This window comes from Phyllostomus discolor, chromosome 5, assembly GCF_004126475.2.
Source record: "Phyllostomus discolor isolate MPI-MPIP mPhyDis1 chromosome 5, mPhyDis1.pri.v3, whole genome shotgun sequence".
NCBI classification, from domain to species: domain Eukaryota; kingdom Metazoa; phylum Chordata; class Mammalia; order Chiroptera; family Phyllostomidae; genus Phyllostomus; species Phyllostomus discolor.
This window is the reverse complement of record NC_040907.2, coordinates 133,851,380-133,873,090: the sequence shown is the minus strand read 5'-3', so window position 1 is coordinate 133,873,090 and position 21,711 is coordinate 133,851,380.

Below are 21,711 nucleotides of genomic sequence, written 5' to 3'. Positions count from 1 at the left end.
GAGGTGTCTGGGTCCTTTGCCAATTTTTAATTGGATTGTTTGTTGGTTTGGTGTTAACTTTCATGAGTTGTTTATATATTTTGGATATTAACCCTTTGTTGGAGCTCTTGTTTGCAAATATCATCTCCCACTCAGTTCTCTTTTTGTTTTGTTGTCAGTTTCTTTTGCTCTGCAGAAAAATGGGACTTTTGATATAGTCCCATTGTAATGGAATACTACTTAGCCACAACAAAAGATGAAATATCACCGTTTGTTACATGGATGGATCTTGAGAATGTTATGCTAAGTAAAATAAGTCAGTCAGAAAAAGCTGAGAACCATATGATTTCACTCATATGTGGTATATAAAACTGAAATTCATGAATACAGACAACAGTGTGGTGGTTACTAGAGGGAAGGGATTGAGGGGGTGGGGAGTGGAAGGGGCCTGGTATATGGTGACAGAAGATGGTTTGACTTTGGGTGGTGGGCACGCAGTGCAATATACAGACCTTGTATCACAGGAAATGTGTACTTGAAACCTATATGACCCTATTAACCAATGTCACCTCAATAAATTTAATAAAAAATAAAAATGAGACCCCTCTCTGTATTTAACAAAAGGAAAATTTAACAAATCTTATTTTTATGATTGACCCTCCAAAGGTATTCTTTATATGCCTACCTGGTGGGTTAAATGATGAATTTTTAACATTAGCTTCCCTTCCCTTCAAGTCCATGACACATAAGAAAGATAAGCCAGTGAAGCACTGGTGATGTTCAAAAGAAATCCTTTATCAAAATATTGAATTATGATTTCTATGAAACCTGCCTGTCAGCATTATATTTTATAAGCCATCTAGTTTCAACAGAGACATAGACAGGATGTAAGTACTCGCCATCAGCTCAGCTGAAAGGGTGGCCAGATCCTTTTGAAAATGGAGTTTGAAAACCCAGAGTCCAAGCTGTCAGGGTACATCATAGCTCTGCTGTGGAGATATTCTTCCCTTTCCATTTTCCGAGCATCACTCTGTTTCTCTGACCTCTGGTTTTCTTTCTATCTGTCCATCTGTGATGATATGAAAATCTGTTCATGCCGATCCAGGCAGATCACCCCAGTTCTGCCTCAGCAGCGTGCAGGTCTCCTGCTGACCCTTGATGGCTGTTAGGGCCCATCACCAGATCCCTTTGGCTAAAGCATATCTTTGCTACACTTCTTGTGCTAGTGTGCTGGGTATGTCCTCCCACTCAGGCACATTGGCCTCTCTCCTCCACTGCTTTTAAGCTATACCTTAACGTGGAATTGTTTCTTCTTACAATACAATTTCAATAGTTTCTTCTTCTTATTATTAATTTTTTGTGCCCCTGAGAGGCAGTTTCTGGTCTTGAAATAAAATTTCTTAGATTTAGATTACCTATGTTTTTGTGTAATAAACAATTGAAAGCAGAATGAAGGGTCTAAAGTAGTTTTCGATACAGAGTTAAGCATTTAACAAATGTTGGTTTGCTTATTTCTCCTACCGTGTTCAGAGGTTCAGATGCTGTGCTCAGTGTGTGTGTATGTATTGTTGTTGCTGTTTTTGTTTTTTTAAAGCATATTCAGAGCTCAGATTCAATTCTATAAGTATGTACTGATTACCTTATATATGTGCATGTATGTACATATACATAACAAAAATATAACATATATGTGTGTATATGTGTTATATATATAAACTGAATTTATCTTACCTATAATAAGGTACTAAATAAATGCTTCTCAGTAAGGCCCATTTGAGTCTCGTGTTCCTCCTCACAAGGTTGTTGGTGGCAATCCTTAACAAGCATAATCTAATGAGGACATGGACTAGACAGTGTACTTCTCTCGTAGCATGAAGATGATCAGACCTGGGATTTCTGCTTCATGCTTCAAGACTCTTAGAATTAACTGATGAATGTTGTTAGATTGTTCTATCTATGTGACCAAAGTATGGCTTTGAGTAGTGTATTTTTTGCACCAATATCTGTAGATTTCTAATTGATTCATAATTGCAGCTATATGGTAGGGTGGCTGTGAGCATTGAGTTAGCATATCTAAAACACCTGAAAGAGTGCTTGGCATCATAACAACCAGGTGAGTGTTTAGACTCTGATGTCAGAATTCTTGCATTTGGATTCTAGCTCTGTTACTTCCTTGCTCTGCCATCTTGTCAGGTTCTGGTGCCTCAGTTTTTGCATCTGTAAAATGAAAAGAACAATACAAGTACTTCATAGGGTATTGTGAAAGTAAATACATTGAAATATGTAAAATGTTTAAAATGTCACTCTGTGCATAAGAAGCACATATTAGCTGAATTTTATCAGTAGTCCTAGAATTACTATTATTCCTGAAAGATTTGCATTTATCTATGGAGTGTAAGTAACACTCCTCTCCCAGATCTCTCCATACCATCTTTATTTCTGGACTATAAAAGGTACTCTTAACTTACTCAGGTTGGCTCAGGAAATAGTTCCTACTTCCATGTGCTTTGTCTAGCTCAGCTGTACATACTTTGTGTTATGGACCCTCTGTTTGCCTTCAGTTCTTCACTTTGTGCCTTTTCCTTCCTTCCCAGACCTGTATTTACACACAAAAGTTTCCCTTTGCCTCAGTTATTCCAACATTATACACTTCCATGAGTGACATTGGTTCCCACACTCTGGCCTGGGGTGACCTCTCGACCCATTGCTGCCTCTGATAAGAGGTGGCGGGGTTGGGGGTGGATGGATGATATACTTTGCAAAATATTGGCTCTGACTTCCTGGCTGAGCTGTGGGGTCCATCTGTCTAACTGAAGAGGTCTTTATCTTTTGTCTTAGCCTTGTTATTTTTTCCTGCTCCGATTAGCATTCTTTGCAAACTGGCTATTCAAGGGGAGGTGATTTAGACTCTATTTTGCAGAAAGATATACTGACTCCTTGGAGTCCAAGCTGAGGTGGCTCACTCACTGTTGAGCACAATAAACTTAGTGTGTGACTCCTTTCAGGAACCCCTGGCATTATTCTGAGGTCACCTCAGGCACAATAGGATACAAGCTACACTTTCAAGTGTTGTCACAATTCTCACAACAGCCCTATGAACTATGATTATTACTTAATGGATAAAGAAATGGAGGGTCAGACTCAGAAGTCTGTGTGGTCACCACTGTATTTTCGGCTGCCTGAGGACATCCTTAGGGCTTTTTGACCAGTGTCTGAAATACCTCCTTTCTGTGACCCCTAATAAATCAACTAGGTGGTCAAAATATTCACTATCAGCTTCTGGGAGAACGACCCTGGAATCAGCTGCCTGGGGAGAGGCCCCGAGCTGTCATTTAAAAACTTTCACTTGTGGGGAGTTGCTAAAGCAAGTGATATTAATATCTGCCCTATTTTCACAGTTACAGGAGAATTGGAAAATAAATGAGAGGTGTTTTTCTCTTTTTTATCTTCCAGAGAGCAAACAAGCTTAGAGTTCCAGAGATTGGACATTTCTTGCTCTCAGGGGGAAATGATCAGTTCTTTGCTTTTGAAAATCTAGATTCACTGAAGGGATGGATCATCTGAGAGGGAGGAGGCCCCAAGGACTGGAGGAAATAGATATGACTTGACCCTGGAAGTAGAGAGATGGATTTCCTCACTACTGTCCCTAGATAGTTGTACCCCAAAAGAGAATGGCAGCAGAAATATCTGAAAAATCTGTAGGTCCTAGCCATAGCAGAAGATCCTGTGCCTGAGCTTGGCATGAGGCAGTGGAAACATTGCCTTCACATGGCCTGTGTGTGTGCACGTGTGCGTGTGCGTGTGCTTGCATATGTCCTGGATATTGAGCATCTCAAAGCCAGTCGTGAAGGTCTTAAGGCAAGTTGCCTCTTTCCTCAGTGTTAAGGATTAGATATGTCCTCTGTGATTATTGAATAATCCCCCAGAGAAGGACAGCCTCCCTAAATATGTCTGAAATTTAGTTTATCAACATTGAAACATTGATTAGTGAGGAGCTTAGCACCAGAGTGAAACTTATTTAGAACAAATTTAAAAAGGTGACATTTTCTTGCTTCTGTGTTTCAAGCACATTGACACCCATTAGACATCGATCAATAAAACCCAGCCATTATCATTTGATTTTATTATTCTTTACAGTTGCAAACTTTGTTCTAGAACTGAAGGCCAAGAGACTGGGTAAAGAAGGAAGGATACAAGAAGTGGTGCTCCTGCCAGGGAGATAAGCTTTTGTCTCCTTGCTGGCTTATGGTCCAAGGTCATTCCCTCAGCCTTAGCCTTGGCGGGGGTTACAGCTTCTGATACCAGGCAGGGCGGTTCTCAACGGATACAGGATATTGTAAAGGAAAGCAGGTGTAAAACAAGAAGGGAAGGAGAAGTGAGTACATTTCAGGAGGACAGGTAAGGGAGGATGAGCAGGCTTGCTAACAGACTGTGAGTTGTGGTTAGACCTGTGGAATATGGTGGTTGCGTACAGTCTGTGTATGGCAGTGATTAGGGATATTTACAAAGGGTGGTATAAGAAATTGGAAAGGTAGTAGGCTTCGTACCACTTTCTGATTCTGGAAGAGGTGGAGCATTCACATCATTGTTCAGGGCCAGAATTTCGAAGTTGCTCAAGCTCTAGTTGTTGAGAGACATGATAGTTATGCATGGCCATTGGCCAACAGCGCTGTGCTGTAGCTTCACTAGCGCCTCCAGGCTCTCAATGAATAAGAAACAGGAAGACAAAGGACATCTTATAGAGAAGTCGGTCTGCTTTGGGGTGCCTGCCTAGTTTACTCTTTCTTCTTTTGGAACTGACCCCATTTACAGCATTTGCTGAAGAGATGGGCTGTGGACCTCACGATACAGCTGCCTTTCCTGTTTCCTACTCCTGCCACAACCTCTCGTTCCAGAGATACTTCCAATTTGTCAGAGACAAACCATATTCTCTCTCCTGGAGTCTGGTGTCCAAGACACAGGGTATGTACTCGTAGGACAGTGCATGCTGGAATGCAGAAGTCATAAAGCAAGCAATAGGGCAGCAACAGGGTATGTTTTCAGCCATGTGCCTTAGTAAGTGGAGACAGATGGCTCTCAGAGGTAAGCAGGTGAGGGTAAGGGACAAATAGAAGAAGAAGAGAGGACAATTGGTTTCAGAGAGAGAATGAGAGAAGCAGAGTAGACTTCTGAGTTCCTGGGTAGTCAAAAGACCTCTCCTTGAGCTTTTTCCGTATCCTTCCAATTGTCATCCTTGAGCAGGCAACTGTTGCTTACAATCTCTGATGAACAAGAAAAGCTCTCATTTAATGAGTGGGCTTTATAAATAGAAGACTTACGGAATGTGGCTGGCTCTGTCCCAGGCCTCTGCAGATACACAGAGAAATCACACTTGTGAGATACTCTAATCCCAGGGAAAATAAATGTTTATTAACCCAAATTTTGATGTTGGTCACTATGCCAGATGCTTTACAAATCTCTTTCACTTAATCCTTATAAAACATAATCTTTCACTTTACATAAAAGGGCCAAGATTCAAAATTATATTATTTTTTTTATTCTGCCACACACTCTCATCTGACTTATTTAAACTGGAATATTGAAATCTTTCTATCCCTTTGGTATTGCTTTAAAATTTTACAGTTTGCTAGCTTTGATAAGTAAGTAGGGGCTATTTTTTGAACTTAGAAATATTATGCATGATTTTCTGGAAACTTATGAATAATTTTTATCTGCATTTCTACTCTGAGACCCTCAGACTCTGAAGCTGTTCTATATTGTTGAAATCAAGGCGAGTCAGAAGACACTGAAGGAACCTGGGTGAATTTGGGAGGAATGCAGAGTAATTATCCTGAAGAGCCCAGTAATTCTTTCCAGTGGATTATTAGCTGAGTAACTCTCTGGAGCCACTTGGCTGGCCATGATTACATAACTTAAGAAATTACTGGAGGAATGTAAGACATTGCTTACAAGACTTAAAATTTAGAGAGAAAAAATGATCTTGGAATCTGCCTTGAGGACATTCTGAATAGATTCCAGGCACACCATACTGTTCTTTACTGATTGATGTTCTGTTTAGTTAAATCCTGCTGTTTTGCAGTTTCAATGCCATCCTATAACTTCATAGAAATTCCTAGAGGCAACATTAGCATCTGGCCCCTATTCCCCATCACCTTAAAGAATTATCATTAAGGACTGTAAGATAATGTTTTAGAAGATTATGAGATTCTTAAATCTGTCTATCCATCAGAACTTCCTCCATTTCTTAAGGATATTTAGGATATTTTAAAGAACAATTTAGATGGAGCTTAAACTAGGGATAAAATTATAGTACAGGGATAAAAATACAGACCTTGTATTTTCCGGGGAGAAAATTGTGAGTTGAGCCTCTTCACTTAGAAGCAAACCCGAAAGCCTGGTTCCTATGGTTTTTGATCACACAGCATGAAGGGGAAGCCCACTCAGTTAGAGCTATAAATGACCCTTTTAAGGGATGCTCGTGAAATGCAGCATTTTCTGTTTAAGTCGCCCAACAGGTTTTCAGTGGGAACCCCCCTGAGAGAGATCCACTTTCCCATCAGATTTTCATTAAGATCTATTTTCCCTGAACCTCCATCTATTACTCTGCTCTTAGAATGTCTTGAGAATCAATCATTCCATTTTACTTGCCTGAATGTCAGGCAACTGTAAAAACATACAAGTGAAGGTTTGGGATCAGTTAACCATGACCCGCACACCTGATATTTGTTTTTGTGTGGGTGGGGCTTTCCCTCAGTGAGAGATGTGAGGACTGTAAGTTGGCTTAGTTTCTAGTAACTACAGACTCTGTTGTGTAATTATTATTTTGCCTAAATTTCTTCTAGGGTCAGAATCACTCCCATGATGCACTGTAGTGCTAATCTCTGAAAGTTAATGCCATGTATGTGCAGCCACAGATTAATAACTGAATGTGCTAATCTCTCATTCCTGATGCTGCTCTGACTCTCCTTCATTGGGATATAATTAAGCATGGAGAGGAACTCTGAATAAGGCTCAAACTTTCACATGATATATTTGAAAATTGGAACTGGCCTTCCCTTTTGAGAGATTCCTAACACCCTTTGGCTTCTGAGACTGATGGTCAAAAATTTTATCCATTTTCCTTTTCCTGTTGTTATAACTAAAATTGATTCAAGTATTTGCCAAGTATAATTCAGGCTTTCTGGTGAAAGGCCAAGTTTTCACACTAAGCATTATGAATTTGCAATGAATTCATAACATTTAGTATTCATGGTAATAACACTGATCATTATGAAAAGATTTAATATTCATGAGGGTTACACTGCTATTTTCTCAGGTGCCATGATAATTTTTAATAATAATTGAGCATTTCTTCATGGGCAGTTGGAATAATAGAGTGGCAGGGCATTAATACAAATTTTAAAACTTGATCTTCCATGAGAGCATTTGATTGGTATTATTCTGTATTATTAAAACAAGCTGCCTCTGTTAAATGATTCTGAAAAGTCTAACAGATCCCTCCACAGAGTGTAAGCCAGTGATTGGTATAGTTCACAGTTCAAAGGGCAAGGAAAACAAAAATATCTGCAAGTCCATTTTGGGGGGTAGGGAGCAGTACTTTTAGTATTTGTGTCATCCTTGGCCTTTGTGTCCTTAAATTTGCTTTTTACTAATGTATACACTTCAGAGTATTTTTTTCCAGCACGCCATCTGTTTCTTTGCAATTGGGGATGGTTGAATAATTTCCTGAGGAATTGCTGACAAGATGTGGCCCAGGAACAGCAATCCAGCAGGACCAGATTTCTCATTAAAATTGCTAAGCTCAGCTGTGTTGTAGCAAGCTCTTGATATAAGGTGGTCACCCTGGGCTGGTGAAGGTCGGTGGCCGGCAGCTACCCATTAAAAAAAACAGAACAGTGAAATCTGTATACACATTGTAAATGGCCCCACGCACAGGACCATTTAGGTGGGAAAGTGTCACTTGTCCAAAGGGATGTTTTTCGGTCACTTCAGTAGCAGTGTCCATCCTCGTTTACCTTCACATGGTCACTGTCTCACTCTGAGAAGACTTGGAGGGCAGGCATCTCACCTCACACCTATCTTACCTCAGACTCTTGTCCCTTTCTTTCCTGGTACAAAGATGAACAAGGATATATATATTTGCTTTCCGGGAATTTTCCACGATTCTTTTAACAGAGCCTGACTCTCTTCCCCAGTTGCAGGCGGTATCTAAAATCAGCAAGAGTCCCAGGAAGGGTAGGCTGGAATACAAACTTTACCTATGTCACCTCAATGTCTACGATAACACTATGACTCAAATGTTATTATTTTTCTCATTTTATAGATGAGAAAACTGAGTGGTGGAGTATTCAATACCTTGTCCCTAATCACACAGCTAGTAAGCACTAGACCAGGGGTTTATACTCTATTGCTAGTTTTATTTATCACCCACAGAGATTGCAGTCTCATAATCCTATATCCCTAGATTATGTGTTTCCCAAAAATGTATTCATATGCACCAGGACTGTTAAAAATAAAATTCTTGCTCCTCACCTCAAACTCACTGAATCAGAATCTCTGGGTTGGTGGGTGCCTGCAGTTTTTAACAAGCTCCCCTGGTAATTCTGATGCATACTAAAATATGAGAACTACTGTCCTACAGCATAATAAATGTTATTTAATTAATTGGTTTATTAAATATTGAACAGTTAATGTCATTATAAAGCTAAGAGTAGAGTTGGATGAAATTAAAAGTAAAAATCTGAAGCTCTGGTGGAGGGGGGTGTGGGGTTGAGGACCAACAGAGAGAGACCAAGGTAGGGACTCTCTTACATGGAATAAGTCATAGCAAGCTTTTAGTATCAGATTTTGGTACAGTTGCAATGATGACCTTAAGTTAAATGAATCCTGTCTGGCTCCCTTGTTTCACATTTTAGTTGAACTGCGTGGAAGGTGGACTCAAACCTTCTGTTTGCCTTTTTGCTGCAGTTCCTTATTCTGTGGCACAGCCAGCAGATTTTGCAGCTCCATGTTTGTTAGCACAGTGCTGCACATGCAAGGGCTTGTGATACGGAGGCCCTTGTTGCAATGACATATTTAGTATCTCTTATTGCTACTCACTTTCTTTGTAAACATTTGTCTAAATTTGGGATGAAGATACACCTTAAATTTAATTTTCCACTCAGCCAACTTGAAAGTGGAAAGGTGACTGGTTAGTTTTCAAATTGTAGAACATCCTGGATTGGACTTGGTAAGGTCTGCACAATAGAACTCCTTTTGAATTCCCAGGTTTCTAATAACAGATTTGAACTGGTTTATAAAAGGAAGACGAGGAGTATTTATTAAAAAGGCATGGAGTTGTCTCAAGATACCCAAAGGGAGGAGTGCTAACATGCAATTGGGAACCCAAATAGTAGTTCCAGAACTTTCTCTCTGTCTCCAAAGTTGCTCTATCACTTTGTATCATCTTCTCTTTCTTAGGCTAGTGAAAGGGGGGCACCTCAGATGCCCATCTCCTATCTCCTATATTCAGAAGGGTTCAGACTGTTTCTTAGATTACATTCCCAGTTACAGGGATAAACCAGGGATTAGATAATCAGCCCAGCTCGTGGCCAGTACCGTGGCCAAGCAGTGTGTGTAGGGGTAAGGGGAAGGAGGATGTGGAAGGTCAGGTATCTAGTAGTGAAGAGGGAGGGGGAAGGTGTTCCTAAAGTTAATTCTTCAAGAAATGGACAGAATGCATTTTGTCAATGTTCAAATATTTTTTTTTCTTTTCTGGTGAAAGCGGTGTGAGGGATAGCAATGGAGCAAGTAGTCCAGGAAATAGCTTTGCAGAGGAAAACCAGAATTTAATGGGCCCTTCAAACTCTGGTGGCAGTTTTTCTTTCTTTCCCCTTAAGATAGCTTCTTCTGAGATTAAGTCATATGAGATAAAAAACAACCAAAAACCATGGTCAGTTGTAAGAGATATGTATTTAAATGTAACACATCCCACAATTAAATCTCAATAACAAAATATTATATGCATAACTTTTTACGCATGACTTAAGTCATCATCTTGAAGTAATATTCATCAAGAACATGGAAAGAGTAGTAATGTTTCCAATTTGATATTGAATCTGGTGGTGAAAGTCCATGCCTATTTCATCTATAATGACATTTGGACTTGGGCTCTGTATAAAGTATTTGTTTAACAGAGAAGAAACAATATTTGATGGCAACTTCTCACTGACATTTCCATAAATCTTAGTGGTCAATTCTCTTTATAGAGTAAAGATAAAAATTAATCCTGTACCATTTTGACAATCCCAGCTGTTCATCTCAAAATACCAGGACTCTCTGGTAAGTAGCTCTCATTTGGAGGGAGAGAAGTCGGTATTTTGGGATAGCTTTAATGTCTTCATTCAACAAGTATTTACTGCATATGTCACAGGATAAAAACTGGTGCCCTGTGGGCTGGACTGGTCCTGCAAGTGTGTGTCTATATGCTTGGGGCTGGGGAATTGGAGAATATATCTCTATAGAGAGGGTTTAAAAATATTTAGTTAGTTGCCAACAAAGGTTATGAGATTTCATATAAAAGTCCAGATTTCCAGCTGTACTTGAAAAATCAGGAGATGTGTCAGCATTAAGTTTACATATCTACAAGGTAATTTTGGCTAGAATTCTGTGTGAATAAAGCATTGGAATCAATCACATTAACCATTTACAGAGAGAAGCTAACAGAAAGATTGCAATAGCCTTAGCTCTTGGTCTTTGTTCCACAGAGCTGAGTTATTGGCATTATTTAAGTTCATTATGTGGCTCTTTTCTCACATTTGTCTTCTCTAAACAGGAGATGTTTTGGCAGGGAGTTGGCTTGAGCTCAAAAGGGGGTCATAAATTCATAAAATTGCCTCCTCTTTCTACATTTGGTAGCCTCCCAAATAATTATGATGGAGTAAATCTTTCTTCCTAAATCTTTGTAGTAGGGTAATATAGGAAGTTTGTGGGAAGAGGTACATATGCTGATTGGTTGTTGAATGAGTCAGATTTTAATATTTGGAGGCTTCAGCCATGGTCCTTATATCTGCTCCACCTGCCAGCAAATTGCCCATACTCCTGAAATTTGACAGGGGTGTTAACTTAAAATGGACCATTTTACAGATCCCTCATGTAACTTGCTAAATCCTCCCTGGGTTCCTGAGGAATTTAAGTTCTACCACCTCAGTAAAGTGTTTCCTGTCTCCACCAACACAGACTAAATTCACCCTAGTACACTCCTATCATACTCCTAATTTTACCAGTACTTCTCAAACTGTAATGGATTGAACTGCGTTCCCCACTCCACAATTCATATACTGAAGCCCTAACTTCCAATTTGGCTGCATTTTGAGATAAAGATTTTAGGAGGTAATTAAGGTTAAGTGACATAATAAGCATGGTATCCTAATCTGATAGAATCGATGGCCATGTAAGAAGAAGATCTCTCTTTCTCTCCTACTCCCCCTCTGTCTCCCCCCCCCCCCCCCCCCCTCATATGGGACAGGCAGCCATCTTTAAGCAAGAAAGAGAGCCTTACCAGAAACCGACTATGCTGGCACCCTGATCTCAGAGTTCCAGCTATTAGAACTGTGAGAGAATAAATTCCTGCTAGTAAGTCACTCTGTCTTTGGTATTTTGTTATGGCAGCCAGAGTAGACTATGATACAAAACATGTTCAGAACACTGGATGTAAATGGGTGTTCCAGCAGGGGAAAGAGTGGATGGTCAAGTAACTTCAGAAGGTACTAAATTAAGTTAAATAGGATTCTTTATCATGTGAGTTCTCAGACCTTTAATTGTTAATGTGCATTATCAACTTCCAAAGGGAGGTATTTTATGCAAGATTTTCTAACTTAATTAACTATGGGACACTTTTCTGAAGAAGTAGATTTTAATATCGTGAACAAAACGAATTTCCTACATGGCACAATTTAGAAAATCATTTATATTAATCTGACAATTTAAAATTGGCTTATGATATCTCTTAGTTTAATTGTGTACTTATCTGTCATCTATCAATCTATTTATCCACCCATCTATTCATGTACTTAAAATTTTCAGTCTGCAACAATTTAATTGGGACCTACTGAGTGTTAGACACTGTCAAGCACTGTCCCAACTCTATGTCTCTTAATCAGCCCAACAACCACATGATTACCATTTTACAGGTGATGAAGCTAAGGCTCCAGGTCATTAACTCAATCATATTATTAGCAGAGAATATGAGTTGATCTTAATTTTAAGTCTATGCTTTTGCTTTTTTCATCCCTCCCTCCCCTGCACACCCAAAACCATACAGACAGAAGTATTGCGGCTCAGAGAACACATAGTTATTTGAACAACGGTCTTGGTTTCACACCCTGGTTTACCTGACTTTAAGGCCTGTGCTCTTTCCACTAGAACATGTGTGTTCTAGGCTAGGGGGTTGCATGTGCAAACTATGGAGATGGAAAAGTACAGGATACACTGAGGGACTAACCTGTTTGGCATAAATGTTGTTTGTGGAGGGAAGAAAGGTAGCAGATGAAATTGGAAAAGCAAACTGTGACTAGATTTTGCCATTTTAAAAAGCGTGTATATTAGTTAACTTTGTAGCAACAAACAAGTTGAAAATTTCAGTGACTTACTACAAGAGGTCTTTACTTACTGCCCATATTACTTGAGGGCTGCAGGCTGTCTGTGACTCTGTTGGGTTCAGCTGTGTTTGGCTTGGTTTGACTCAGCTCCTTGTGTCTTCTTGTTTCCAGACCCAAGCTAAAGGAGGAGCCACTGTATGTGATATGTTTTTCTTATGGTAGGGGCTTAATATTAAGGGTCTAGCCCTGGCTGGTATAGCTCAGTAGATTGAGTGCAGGCCGGTGAACCAGAGGGTTGCCAGTTCAATTCCTGGCCTGGGTACATGCCTGGGTTGCAGGCCCAGTCTCCAGTAGGGGGCTCACAAGAGGCAACCACACATTGATGTTTCTCTCCCTCTCTTTCTCCTTCCCATCCCCTCTGTCTAAAAATAAATAAATAATTAAAAAATATTAAGGGTCTAAGCAATGTCTCTTAAGCTCTCTGTTTAGAACTGGCATGCTGCCCCTTTCACCACATTCCATTGGTTGAAGCAGCCACATGACCAACTTATAAGTAGCATTTTGTATTTTGTGTATTCCACTTGGTGGCCCTGCAGAATCACATGGCAGAGGGTGTGGATAGATAATGTTTTTATAGGGAAGGAGTGAAAAATTGAAACAATAATTTACTGTATGATACTTTACAGTTTTCAGACCTCTTCAGAATTAAGCCTTAACTTTAAATCTTAACTCTGTCACTGGTAGACAACTCTTGACACATTTATTGGGAGGCAGAAATAATCTTCTTGATCTGAAAAAGTGGGTGTCGGATATATGTGAGGCAGAGGGTTACATTGTCTAGATAAACAGTTTTCCACCCCAGACTATAAAGGGTAGGCAAGCTTTTGTGGCAGACTGGGGCTCTTTGTCCCTTTGTCACCTTGGTTTCTTCCCCCTCTCGTACTGGTATGAAGGGGTTGTTTAAGCATAAACACCCACTGGAGCTGCCATGGCACGCTCTCAATATTAGTGAGAGAGGAGGTGGGTTGTCTTGTAGGAGCTCTGTTCTAAAGACTGTGCCCCACTTTACCAGCAGTAGCATGGGAATCTGCCTCTCTGTCCTTGGGCAGAAGGAGAGCAGCAAAATGAACCAGGACTTGGGGTTTAAACTGGAGGTTGTAAAGGAGGGAAAGAGACCAAGAAGGGAAGACTTCTGGATTCCTATGTGAGAAAGACATGACAAGAACAGAAAATAAAGGTTTTGCATCATCCTATGGACTCTGAATTTATTTACAATTAACCAAGAGTAAGATGGTTTCTTTTGGTGTTGCATGCCCTTCAAGACACTGTGCTTAAAAATGTCGGGATTATGCTCTCTTGATTTTTGACCATGGACTCCAGGTGTGAGAAAGGCAAAGGGGGTGAAGGACTGAGCAGCTCTGTTTTGGAGTATGCAAGGTGGTAAAAATTGCAGGTCAGTCTGAATCAGTGATTAGGAACCTCTGGACCTCTGATTAGGAGCTCTCCTAGGAAAGGGACTGCTAGTCTGCCAGAATCTTGGCCTTTTGGTTCTGACCCATTGCAGACTCTTCCACACATTTCTATTGAGACTAGAAGAACTGAGGTTTAAACAGCCTTTTGTGTCTTAGTGTCTTCTGTTGCCTGGGTCACTGGAGACTCTTTACCATTGTTAGTTAAAAGCTTGATAACTGTGTTCTGTTATGATATAATTAAATATTTGATTAATTGCTTCAGCCTTATTCCACAGAGTATGCATATTTCCTGAATTAAAGACTTTGATTCAGCACAGTGTCAAAAAACATGAAGATTTAAGGCTCATCCAAGCATCAACTCTGAGCTAATGCAGACGCCCTGACTCTTGAGGCTGCTGAATAGTAGGATTCAACAAACACTTTAAAACAGGTACTGCTGATACTGCTGAACAAGAATTGTAATCAAATGCATTAGTATAGGAGAACACAAGCTTATGTTTTCATATCTGTAATGTGTACTGTGGCTCCTGTTTTTGGTTTTCCCTCTTAATGGAGGAAAATGAGTTTTAATCTGTAAGAGAGAGGTCAAAATGTTAAGCTTGGATGTGGAGAAAGTCTTTCCTCCATTGCCAAATATTTACTGATCACCATTTGTGTACCAGACATATAAAGAGTGAGATTCCTTTCAAGGTGCACATGTTCCACTAGGGGATGTGGACCTTTATAAAGTGTACTGCAATATAAATAATAGTAAATGAAAAACTAGAGGGATTATGGTTAATGTGGTGGAGCAAGACAGGAGTGGGAAAGGAGGGAGGTCAGAAAAAAACAAATACTAAAATTATTTTTCGAAAAAGGGTCTCTAAAGAAAAACTAAATGAATGGGGTGGGAAGAAGGAAAGATGCATGGATAATGAGTGTCAACTTCAAATGCATGCCATTGTGACTGACTTTAGCATTAGCTGTGAGGAGAGTGCACCACTGAACATAGGATCGGAGCTGGAGTAACTACTCTGCCGCTGTTCCTGCTCTATGTGGTCTTCGCTGCTTTCACCCATCAAACCATGACAGGGGTAGCTACCTGAATACCTAAAACCCAAGCTTTCTTTCACAGTGTGGATTTGCTTCTGGAAAGCTTTGCCTCAACCCAGGAGTATATTGCTCCTTCTTTGTCATCCAAGACCATGTGACTAGTTCCGGTCAATGGAATTCAAGTGGAATTGATGTGTGTCACTTATGAAGAGGTGGGGTGTCTTTTGCCCCTTTTCATGCCCTTTCCTCTTGCTGTGTGGATGTTGATGATCATGACCTCACAAGGGCATCCCTGCAAGCTGCTTGGTTTGCATTAGACTCAACATCAGCAAAAAATAAACTTGGATTGTTTTGAGTCACTGAGCTTTTGGGGCTGTGAATTGCGATTAGCTTACCACAGGGAATGTCAAAATGTGAACAGTATCTACTCTGCCTTTCACATGGCTGTTGAGAGTTTTAAACATGATCGATGTGAAAGGCATTGCAAAATTTTAAGTGCTACAGAAACATCAGGTACTGTTATTAGAAAGAAAATAAGAACTTATGTTGGGAACCGCCCTGACTGGTATCAGAAGCTGAAACCCCCGCCTAGGCTAAGGCTAAGGGAATGCCCTTGGAACCGTAAGCCAGCAAGGAGACAAAAGCTTATCTCCCTGGCAGGAATGCTGCTTCTGCTGCTTTATTCATAACTGAACCCCAAAAAGCTTGGTCAGTTAGCCAAAGACGGGTAAGATTCCCCACGGGGGGAATGACCTAAGACAGGCACGATCACTTTGGGAGGCCCCCCCAAAAGAAGGACTTGGGGGCTGCAGCAAAAGGGGGTGATGGACCCTCACTCCTTGGCTTTGACATAGCCTGAGTTCTCATCATCTGGGAGAAAATCTCCTTATTGCCTTAGTTCCCGTGCTCCACCTAAGCCTGAAACAATGACAGGGTGGTGTAGCTCTGTGCTGAAAAGGGCAGATTCCCTGGGTGATCAGGCCTAAGAAAGAATATGTAAATTACTGTGAAACCTTCTTTGTTTAGAATGCTCTCAGTTGAATGAGAGGGGTCCAAGGAAGAAGTTAGTTTGTTCCTCAAAGTCTTACAGCTCTTTGACCCTGACTCAACAGACCGGCAGAGTTCCTTGTTTTCTATAGTTCCTTACTTCCCCCTGATAAGTACTGTACTCTACCTAAATTATTATGCAGAATGAGCCCAATAAAAGCAAGTATGGATGGTAAATCGGTGCGCTCCCCACTAGGGGGGGTGGCCATTTCGTCCCTATTTCCCCACAGAAACTAGTCTTGTCTCTGTGCATGTTTTTTCTCGTGTGTTTTTCATCGAGCCATCTGCAGCGTTCTGTGATCACTGCTGGCCGGTGACCTACGCAACAAACTTACCTATTGAAAATTAAACAGTGAATTTTATAAGAAATGTAATGAACTCAGTTTAGAGGATGTTTAAAAAGATTTACTGTTACATGTTGTATCAGAACATCTTTAAATCTCAGCTGGGATCTTTGTTTTGAGTGATACTGGATGCTACAAAATAACAATTTAGTGAGATACTCTGAAAATAAACTTGAAGTTCATCACGATGACATAGGATCTGCATTCTTTTGTTTGCTTTCTAACAAAATATGAATTGGCTGTCTCAAAGGAGAGGCAATTTGAGTTGGCAATTATTAAGAGCAGAAAAGAACTGGGTGAGGGGATTTGTAGGGCAAAAATGATGAATTGGTTAGAAGTATTTCAGGTACAATTGATAGAAGTTTGACTTGAAGCATCTTGAGTCAAATAGGGACTTTATTGGATAGGATGTAACTGTAAGAATGGTCAGGAATCAGCTGGTCCTCAGGGACGGGCCATTAGGTTCTTTCCCCTTTCTCTGTATGTTACTTCATGTTCCTACTGGGCATGGCTTCTTTTCATGGCTGCTGATAGCTCCCTGGTTCCCATCCTAAACCATCAGTCACTGAGGTAGACACTACCTGCAAACTCTTTTCTGCCAAGTCCTGACATTCCAGGGAAGGGATTTACCAGGTTGTTTGAGTGATGTGCCCATTCCTGGAGGGCGTGAAGTCACTAACCTTGCAGCTTCTGGGTCAGTCATGTGTATGAGGCAAAAATTTCCTAGAAAGGATTTCTACATGCAAGTTTACCAGCTAAGGGAATTTTTAATGCGAAGTTGTTGATTAAAGCAATCTCTGTAAAGATATTATTCTAAATTGTTTGTTAAGAAAGAAAGTTGACATACAATATTCTATTGGTTTCTGGTGTACAATTTAGTGATTCATCATTTATATACCTTATGAAGTGATCACCATGATAAGTCTAATAAACCATCTGTCACTGTACAGTGTTATTACGATATTACTGAATGAATTCCCTATGCTGTATATTGCATCCTTGTGACTTATTTATTTCATAACTGAAAGTTAGTACTATTTTTTTATCCTCACCCAAGGGCATTGTTTTTTTCATTGCTTTCAGAGAGAGACAGACATCTATTTGTTGTTCCACTCATTTGTGCATTCATTGGTTGATTCGTATTTGTGCTCTGACTGGAGACTGAGACTGCAGCCTTGTCATATCAGGACGACACTCGAACCCACTGAACTACCTGGCCAGCGTGTATTTTTCTAAAAGGATGCTAAAGCCAATGTTTACTCGGTCATAATTTGTGTAAATTTTTCTGTATTTTGATTAAGGAAGTTTTAGTCTTATCCTTTGTTGCCTTACTGTCACCATTCATTATTAATCTTATCACAACAGAAGGCTGCCTAGATTTGGAATGAGTTAGAGAGGGATTGCATGTTTGAAAGGAAAGACTGAAATGGATTTTCTTTCAAGGAACACCGATGAGAATATCTCAGGTGTTGACTGAGTAACAGAAGATGGCCTGTTTAAGGCATAAATACAGATGATGCTTTGAAACTCTTCTTAAGGATTCTTTGTATGAATTGGCAATGGTGCTAAATTCCTGGATGATCTCTTAATCATTGCAAGTCTAGGTGCTATTTCTTTCTTCACCAGAGTTACTCAAAGAAAGGAAATGTAACATGTAAGACAAGAACATATTGGATTCACATTGTCCCTCTCTGAACACCCAACCTTTATACTCTGGGCTTCCCAGTTATCTAAACAGAACTTGTGGAATGTGATTTGAGAGTCATCAAAGAGTTTTTCTGTTCTCAGTATGTCCCCTGCCTTTTTGTATGCAAAACCTTTACCCCTGAACTCCCTCAAGTTGGTTCATTACTTTCCAGTTGGGATTCTTAACCTTGGGAAGCCAATGGGGTTGAGCAAATCTCAGGGGACAATAAATTGAGTTCAACATAGCATATTTATAATTTGTGCTGTCTTACTAAGTGTGATATAACTCCTATAAAAATTTCTAGAAAAACAGAATAATACTATGCTTGTTTTTTTAATTAGAAAATATTATAATTAGAGTGTATTTTATTATGTTAATAACTCCTGTTGTTGATGTTAGGTTGTTTCTAAATTATTACTCATATAAAAGAAGAAAGTCTGACTTTTTCATGGCTGAAACTTCATTTCTCTTTTGATTATTGACTAACAATTTATTCCTAGAAGTATAACAAATGGTTCAAAGGACATGTCTTAGATGTTTTTTCATATGTGTTGTACAGTGGCCCCCACAGAAAGAGTGCACGAACGTATACTCTTAAATCGTCCTCCAGAAGTGCGAGGAGTCTTTTTTGAAAAAAATAATATTAAATTTATTTTAAATATTGACCATTTCATAGCTGAAACTTTCTGTAACACTTTTGGTAGGTTTTTACTGTTAGCAATGAAGCTAAATATTTTTATATTTATCAAACATTTATAGTTGTGTATTTATGGATCACTTATATATACTTTGCTCACTGTAATCTTAGGGGGCTTGCATTTCTTCTTATTGATATGTAAAGACTATCTGTCAAGGATAATAGCTTTATCTCTTATACAGTGAAGAGATTATATTTTTTCTCAGTTTGAAATTATTTTTTATATTTAATATTAATTTTTAAACAAATATTTATAAATTTGTACTTTTTATGTGGTCAGATAAATTTCACTTTTGTTTCTTTCATTGCTTTCCTCTTTGGTGTATGCTGGGAAAGATTTTTAAACTGCTAGATTTAGGTATATATATTTTTAGTGTATTTATAGCTGTAATTTATTATAACATTTTGAAGATATTTCATTTCTTCTGGCATTCATTATTATTGTTGAGAAACTGGCTGTAAATCTTATTAGGTTTCCTTTGAAGGTAATGTGTGTTTTCTCTGGCTTCTTTGAAGATTTCCTTCTAAGTCTTTAGGTTTCAGTAGTTTGATCCAGTAGTGTTCCTATTATATATCTTTGTACTTATTTCCCTGGTGAAGCTATGTCTTAATATCTTTGATGATAGGAACAACTGATAAGCCTGTTTCTCTTCCAGTCAAGCTTTATTTTTTGTGCAATAATATGGGATAACCTTCCTAGGCCCACTTATGCTACTGGATGGGACTAAAGGGCTTATGAGACTGGAGAGTGAATGAGTTGGTTCATGATTCCATGTCTATGAGTGTGAGTAAAGGACTCCATGTAACAGATGTCCTGTGTTTATGCTGTGAATGGGAACAGTGTAAGAGAGAGAAAGGAAAAAAAGTTGTCTGATGTGTAGGTGGGAGTGTGTTTCCTTAGGTATGATTCTTTGTGTTACCAAAGACCTTTACTAAACACATTGAATAGGAAATTTTTTGGCTCTCTCGTAACTGAAAACTTGTAGATTCAATCTGAGGTTCATCCCAGTACAGGGACCCAAGTTATATAATCAGGTCCTGGGTTCTCTTTTAGATTCTCTCAGCTATTCTTCTTCTTTATTGCATTTATTCTCAGGTTGGTTTTCTCTTTTTTAAATATATTTTATTGATTATGCTATTACAGTTGTCCCATTTCCCCCCTTTACTCCCCTCCACCCTGTACACCCTCCCCCACCCATATCCCCCCTTTAGTCATGTCCATGTGTCATACTTGTAAGTTCTTTAGCTTCTACATTTCCCATACTATTTCCCATACTATTCCCATACTATACCCTCCCCCTATCTATTTTCAACCTACAATCTATGCTACTTATTCTCTGTACCTTTCCCCCCTCTCTGCTCCTCCCACTCCCCTGTTGCTAACCCTCCATGTTATCTCCATTTCTGTGGTTCTGTTCCTGTTCTAGTTGTTTGCTTAGTTTCTTTTGGTTTTGCTTTAGGTGTGGTTGTTAATAATTGTGAATTTGCTGTCCTTTTACTATACATGTTTTTTCATTATCTTCTTTTCTTAGATAAGTCCCTTTAACATTTCATAAAATAAGGGCTTGGTGATGATGAACTCCTTTAACTTGACCTTATCTGAGAAGCACTTTATCTGCCCTTCCATTCTAAATGAAAGCTTTGCTGGATAGAGCAATCTGGGATCTAGGTCCTTGTCTTTCATGACTTGGAATATTTCTTTCCAGCCCCTTCTTGCCTGTAAGGTCTCTTTTGAGAAATCAGCTGACAGTCTGATGGGAACTCCTTTGTAGGTGACTGTCCCCTTATTTCTTGCTGCTTCTAGGATTCTCTCCTTCATTTTTACCTTGGCTAATGTAATTATGATGTGCCTTGGTGTGTTTCTTCTTGGGTCCAACTTCTTTGGGGCTCTCTGAGCTTCTTGGGTTTCCTGGAAGTCTATTTCCTTTGCCAGAATGGGGAAGCTCTCCTTTATTATTTGTTCAAATACATGTTCAATCTGTTACTTTTCCCCTTCCCCTTCTGGTACCCCTATAATTCGGATGTTGGAACATTTAAAGATGTCCTGGAGGTTCCTAAGCTTCTCCTTGTTTTTTTAGAATTCTTATTTCTCCATTCTTTCCTGTTTGGTTGTTTTTTTTCTTCCTTCTGGTCCACTCTATTGTTTTGAGTCCCAGTTTCCTTCCCATCACTGTTGGTCCTCCGTGCATCTTCCTTCATCTCTTTTATGGTAACCTGCATTTTTTTCATCTAATTTGCGCCCAAAATCAACCAATTCTGTGAGCTTTCTGATCACCAGTGTTTTGAACTGTGCATCTGATAGATTGGCTATCTCTCGGTTGCTCAAAAGGATGAGTCCTGGGGCATTGATCTGTTCTTCTGTTTGAGACATCTCTCTCTCTCTCTCTCTCTTTTTTTTTTTTTTTTTTTTTGGTCTGGTTGCTCCTATTATGGCGAGGGGCAGAGCCTTTAGGTGTTCACCAGGGCTGGGCACCCCAGTTGCTAGATTGTGACGTTGTATGTTGGGGCGGGGGTGGGAGGGAGCAATGGTGGTAGCTCCATTCTCCTGGGACCTCAGTCCCTTCTCTGGGATCCTGGGTTGCACACTCTGTCCTGGTCCACAATCGCCGCTTCACTGGGTCTGCCAGCTGCCGCTTGAGTACTTAGGGTCCACCTGCTGTGATCTTGTGTGCCCTAGATGACTTATGTGCTCCTGGTTGCCTTATGCGCCCAGTTCTTCCTGTTCTCCATGTGCCACGACCCATGTCCTGGCTGCTCCTCTCTGCTCCTCCTACCGGTCTGGATGAACGGGTCTACTTCAACTTCTTGGCTGTATGACTTCCATTCAGATAAATTCTCTGTCAGTTCTGGGTGTTATTCTGCCTCTAAATTGTTG